Source organism: Ornithodoros turicata, chromosome 3 (genome assembly GCF_037126465.1).
Source record: "Ornithodoros turicata isolate Travis chromosome 3, ASM3712646v1, whole genome shotgun sequence".
Lineage (NCBI taxonomy): Eukaryota > Metazoa > Arthropoda > Arachnida > Ixodida > Argasidae > Ornithodoros > Ornithodoros turicata.
Genome location: NC_088203.1, coordinates 35,241,321 through 35,247,682, shown reverse-complemented (window position 1 = coordinate 35,247,682; position 6,362 = coordinate 35,241,321). Strand labels below are relative to the sequence as shown.

At 42.4% G+C, this 6,362-nt stretch overlaps 1 long non-coding RNA gene across 1 annotated transcript; it reads left to right on the top strand.

Annotated features, from left to right (window-relative positions):
* The first annotated feature begins 418 nt into the window (after window positions 1-418).
* Window positions 419-4,650, top strand: LOC135390210 (uncharacterized). Its single transcript, XR_010421775.1, has 3 exons — window positions 419-576; window positions 900-984; window positions 4,326-4,650. It is a non-coding gene; the product is annotated as an uncharacterized LOC135390210 (long non-coding RNA).
* The last annotated feature ends 1,712 nt before the right edge of the window (window positions 4,651-6,362 follow it).

The window sequence follows — 6,362 nt, the reverse complement described above, 5'->3', positions numbered from 1 at the left end:
CATCTGCATGGCTGAATCACTCTAGTCCGGCGCCATCTTCGTTTTTGTGAGCTCGGTGTTTGCACGTGAGACAACTGTTTTCTTCGTACGCGTCTGGTTTCTCAGAATGTGTTGTATGAGATGGATTGCGAAGCAGCAGAGGGATATTTTACCGGAATGGGCTGTAGCGGATCCTAGAGTAGGAGCGAGTCTTCTCACAGAATCGAGACAATCAAGATGGCATCGAAAGGCAGCCCTGCCGCGTCCTCGCTGTGTGCTGGATAGAAGAAGAAACTGCGGTTCCGGACCAAATTTCGGTGAGCTTATGTGAATTTCGTGTCTTATCGACACCGATGTGGGCGCTGCAATAAAAATAATATCTCGTCCCAGTGTTACAGCGTTGAAGACGACGAATACGTTGGGGGAGCCGGGTCGAGCCGTAACACGCGGGCAAGCAGTACCTGCTCGAAAAGGAGGACACAAGTTGCAGTGCAGGCCGCGACTTTTACGTGTGTGCCTGTGTTGACATCAACCAAGGAACTTCTCTGACACTATTCGTGAGAAAAGAACGACGCGCACTGCAAAGCAGCTAGCAAGGTGAGTGCGAAATTTTAGGATTTAACGAGGTATGTTTATTAATTAGCAGGTGTCGACTCATAATGGCCACGCAGGCTAACTTTGCCTTAGTCGTATTCTTTCAAACTGGCGCAATGATATGCCTTTTAAATTTGCAACCGTCCACGTTTTTCTCTATGTAACATATGTGTTATTTTCATGCTTGGACATGCAGAAAGTGTGCAGAAAAAGGAAAACCAGGTGCTGAAGTGTCAGCTGGACACCTCGGCGAACACAATCAGTATGTGTTGTGGATGCAGCAGACAACTGTAGCAACATGTAGTGCCTTTGAATTTTCCTCACAGGTGCAGCCAGGATTGCAAACACATTGCAGAGCTCTCCTGCCTAAAGTCCAGCGAAGGAGCAGGAGGTTTCATTTCGTGTGACAAGGTACATTACACTCATTAACATACTGAGTCACAACCTAGTCTCTATATGTAGGTATTATGGAAGTTGTAATTTAGCTATGCAATATGCGTAAGTTATACTGTGCTATTTCTCTGTTGAAGAACATTCTGATGAATCTGGTACACAGCACGTTGGGTGCCATACAGGAATTCGTGACCACCTGTGCACATGGTAATCATGTACTACGGTCATGTACTGAGTATGGGACTTCAGTCAAACCGTTGCGTACTTCAGAACCGCTTCACTTCAGGAGGTTGATTATAAACAGGGTGTTTAATTTCATGTGATACCACAAATGCTGTTTTGACCTACGTGTAAGCAAATATTTTGTGTGAGGTAGTATAGAACTACCAGACGGCTACTTAATTAAAATACATTTATTAAATTTTCTTAACTGCAATAATTATTTAAATCGGAGGTTTTCGGGCAGTACTGAGATCCGAAGAATGTGAGGAAATTCTTGTTGAAAGGACCACGTGACACGAATTATTTATGGTCAGATTTTTCTTTTACAATGCCGAAAGCAAGGCAAAACTGTGGAAGAAGTGCAGGCACTACGATACCATTTCTGTTCGAGAGCCAAATGCTTCAACTAAAATATGCGCCAGATTGGTGTGACAGCTGACAGTGATAAATGTTGCTCTACTGGCTGCGGTTCAGATACGTAGCTATGCCATGGGGAGTCAAACTGCAATCAGCTCGATTAAGGCTTCATTTCAAATTTTGGCAAATTTCATCACAACACAAGATCATTTGGTGTCCGTGGTTGTTGTACTTCGATCACTTGTGTACGTGTTCGACAGAGCCCAAGTAAATTAGTTGCAGAATTTCTGAAAAATTTGCTTACTTTAAACAAGGACTGCCTCCGTTTATGCTATGAGGTATTTGCTGAAAAAGCTTTAATTATAAAATATTGATGAAGTTTCATTTTAATTTCACATCTAGTGGTTAGAGATATATATAGATATCCAATAAAGATCAGAGGTGCAGACAGTGTTTCTACAGGACAAGGAATAAAAGGGGAACTTTATTAAAAACTAAGAGGTGGCATTCGACGTTTCGACAGCAGCGATGTCGAAAGGTTGTCGTTGTTGGAAAGGTTGTCGAAAATTTGCCAAAATTGAAAATTTGAATTCGAAAATTTGAAAGACAGTGCCACTGTGGAAACGTCGACCCCTTGTCCATTTTACTTGTTAAAGTCTCCCTATGTAACTTCCCTGAATATGATTCCGCGTCTTCTTTTTTTTTCAACTTCTGTAAGACTTCGTGGCCATTTGATAATCCTTTTACCTCAACCTATATATATACAGGGTGTTTCAAAAAACGTGTCATTCGGACTTTATAAAAAAACGGGGCGACGGAAAAATACGGGGTAAAGGGCACTTGTGTGGCAACTGAATTTGCCATCTTGCAAAAATATTTTAATTTGATTTTAATTAAAATAAATTGAATTTCTTTAATTGAACTCCAAAATTTCCCATGTCAACCTAACGTTTTTTTTACAGAATTTGAGAGCCCGTAGCGAACTTAGTCAGATCCTTCAAGAAATCCGCTCGATATTGCAAATGGAACCGCCCAAAAAAGTCTCGAAGTTGAGGCTTCAGAGTTTCGGGTATTCAACAGCGCACCAAATCAGTCGGAAAAATGCGCGGAGGGCAGGACATGCTCCTGCCCCCATGAAGCTAGAACAGTTTATCGCCGAACCGGCGTGCAGCACAAGACGCGCAGATAACAAGGCAGGTGACATTCCACCATACGTTGATAAGCGGCAAACAAAAATGATTCCGCCTGTTTTTTCCCGCCCTGTGTTTTTTCGACCTTCTATCTTGCATGGGGGCAGGAGCAAGTTCTCCTCTCCACGAATCTTTGCGTCTGATTTCGTGCGCCGTTGAATACCCAAAACTTTGGAGCCTCAATTTCGGGGACCAGCTCCGGTGGCGCAGTGGTAACGCGTGCGCTTGGAGACTGGGAGGTCCGCGGTTCGAATCCGCGGGCCGGCTGTGCCGTCTGGGGTTTTTCCTGGGTTTCCCTCAGATGTGTAATAGGCGTATGCCGGCACGTCCCGGCATATGCCGACGTATGCCGGCAGTTCCCCTGAAGTCGGCCCATGGACGCAGCTATCCTCCCCCCGAGCGGATTCCGCTCGGTCTTCCACTTCACCCTTTCCTCTCCTCGTCTCCACCACCTTTCCCTTCCCGAGAAACATGCCGCCTAATCAGGCAGGCAGACCTCTCGGGTTCCTCCCAACGACACCTCTCCTCCTCCTCAATTTCGGGACTTTTTTTGGGCAGTTCCATTTGCAATATCGAGCGAATTTCTTGGTGGATCTGACTAAGTTCGCTACAGGCTCTCTAATTCTGTAAAAAAAACGAGAGGTTGACTTGGGAAATTTTGGAGTTCAATTAAAGAAATTCAATTTATTTTAATTAAAATCAAATGAAAATATTTTTGCAAGATGGCAAATTCAGTTGCCACACAAATGCCGTTTACCCCGTATTTTTCCGTCGCCCCGTTTTTTTATAAAGTCCGAATGACACGTTTCTTGAAACACCCTGTATATAACAAAACAGCAAGGTCTGCCTGGACGTGGAGTCCACATGCAAACACTACATCAGTGGTCTCATTACAGCTTTTAGATAAACCGCAACTGAAGGAAATTAGTCCTCTTAATTGAACTATGTTAAATAAAATAATCCTGTTAATAAAAATTATAAATTTCAGATTTTTGATCATGTAGTCAGTTCTTGTATATATAGAAGTCTGTAGTTTTGTGACTAATGGGGCAGGACTGCATATTTCACACTAATATTTTAGTTACATATTTTATAATGAAAAATATCATTTTCAGTACTACGGTGTCTGTCAACATCAGCCTCACCGGTTTGATTTCAAGAAACTCATGCCACTGCTAGATTTTACCTTCCAGGGAAATATTATAAATTTCATCCGATATTCAAGGTGCAATTTTTGAGATACTCATATACCATTCGTATTCGGAAATTTCAATATTTACACGTCTCTATTAGTCCGGTAGTACACCGTTGGCAGCAAAATGGTATTCTTACATTGCAAGTGTGTAGGGAAATAAGTCGTCTTGCTTTTTTTAAATAATAGGTTATTGGAGAAGTTGAAGGTGAAACTGCGTCCTATGTAGAACATGTAAGGATGTAAATTTCACCTGAAGTGACCATCGAATAGTTCTAAGAGAATTGGGAAAACTTACTTCACGCTTAAGTATACTATACATTTAAGCTTCCGATCCAGATTGACTAATACAGGAACTGTGTTGTCTGCATTGTTTACAGTCGACTGTTGTCTTTCAGGTCTGGGTGAAGCAGATTCCAGAGGTGATTAACCAGATGAGGCTTAGTTAAGGATCCTGACCATTTCACTCAGATTCACTCCAAACAAGAGCTCCTAATTGTATACCCCAGGAGCAACAAGAGAGGTCATGTCTCAACGTGCACCTCAGAACCAGAAAGCGGATTCAGCAGGGCAGCACAGGACAAGATGCTGAGGACACAGTGACCACCCTGCAACTGAAGTCTTGCCTGTGTCCCATGTGATGAACAGTTGTCTACCCATAGTTTTCAACATTACATACTTTGGGCCGGTTGAACAGCTCAGCTCTTATGTATAGGTATCTGCACAGTTAACCAATCTCCCGCTTCCGTGGCTTTGCCCCGATAAGTGCCCAACTAACAGTTGACGACGCAAACACTAGTGAACTCGTCCAGGGGTGGCTGGATTTTTCTTTTACTGTATTCCCGTGTGCACTCGTGCTATATGACGAAAACACGCACGCGTGCACAGAACAGCAAAAAAAACACGAAGTCTGCGATCTGCCTCTTTTTGTGTGTGTGTCTCATACGGCATATCTTGGTTTGTAAGTGCGAGGTGAGGCCCGCCCTGGACGAGCTCTCTTGTGTTTGCGTCGTCAGCCACTAGTTGGGCACTTATCGGAGCAAAGCCACGCGAGCGGGAGATCGGTTAACTGTGCGGATACCTGTACATAAAAATATTTAGGACATTACAGCAAAAGCTCGGTATACTTGAGCAAAGCTCCCAGAATTTTTACATCTTTGCACTGCTGAGAATTCAGTTAGTTTAACAGCTGTGATGTCTCAGTACTTGCATTTTCCCCAAGTAAATCTTGGTCCCTGTTGCAAACGCCCTTGCCAAACAAAAGTGCCATGTTCTCCGGTCCATAAAATAGTCTTATTACTGATGTGAGGCCACAGAGACAGTGGTCAGTAATTTAGATACCTGTTTGGATTTTTACCTTTTATACCTTAGATATTTATAGATTTACCTCAGGTGCAAACAGTTATGCTTTTAGGCTGCAGCGGAGCGCCCTTTTGTGTTCCTAGTGACCTTTTGATGGGCTTGCTGGTGCTTAACGAATTTACACTCAGTCTTCTGTGCTGCTGTGCGCACAAAGGTCATGTGCCATTATGACATTATGTACAGCTTATATAAAGATTTTCCAATTTTGGAATATGTCCTGTACACCTTAGCAAGCCTCACACAAATTTCGTAAGTTTTAGTGCTTCGCGTTGCTTATAGTTTAGTTTCTCGTGTTGACAACGATTCATTTCGATTGGTTGTATTTGTCACATTCATTTTACCGGTGAATGTGCAGAGCCAATTCAGTAACAAGCAATCTGTTTAGCGTGCTGTTTTTCGATACCTGTTGCAAAAAATCTTTGCCAAACAAGAGCATCCTGTGCTATAAAAGCACGGTTGTCTGAGAGATGCATCTTTTCAAAGTTTTCCGTCCTTTCCGTGTCCTATTCTTTGCCAAGATGACAATGGGGAATTGTGTAACCACAGACTGCAGCTTTTAGACAACTGTGTCCAGTTACTCTGGTCGTCCATAAAAAGGCACAGTATATGTTCCTTTTTTTACCTCAGTGGTTTTTATACCCTTACAGTTTAGCTTTTTATACATGTGTATGTACTATTAGCATTTACCTAAAGGTACAGTTTTACCTCTGACTTCAGGGCAAAGCAGAGGACTATTTTTTGTGATAGTGAGTTTACCGATGATCTTGCCGGTGCTTTAAGTTCACCCTGTACGCAAGGCACGTATGACCATCTTGATATATCTCTCACACAAGTATTGTTTTGCAATTTACATCTTATATAAGTTCTTCGCAATATTTTGCTACTTTGCCTTACATTTGCTGTTGATGTGTGAGGTTATTTTGCTTCCATCTACCGGAAGGTTTTTATGAATAAACCTAGTTATTTTTACATTTGCATCCAGTGTGACAAGTGGTTTCATAATGAACACATGCTCTACTTGCAGGAACGGATATAATTAGTAATAAAAATCAATAAAAACCCTCCGAGTAGCC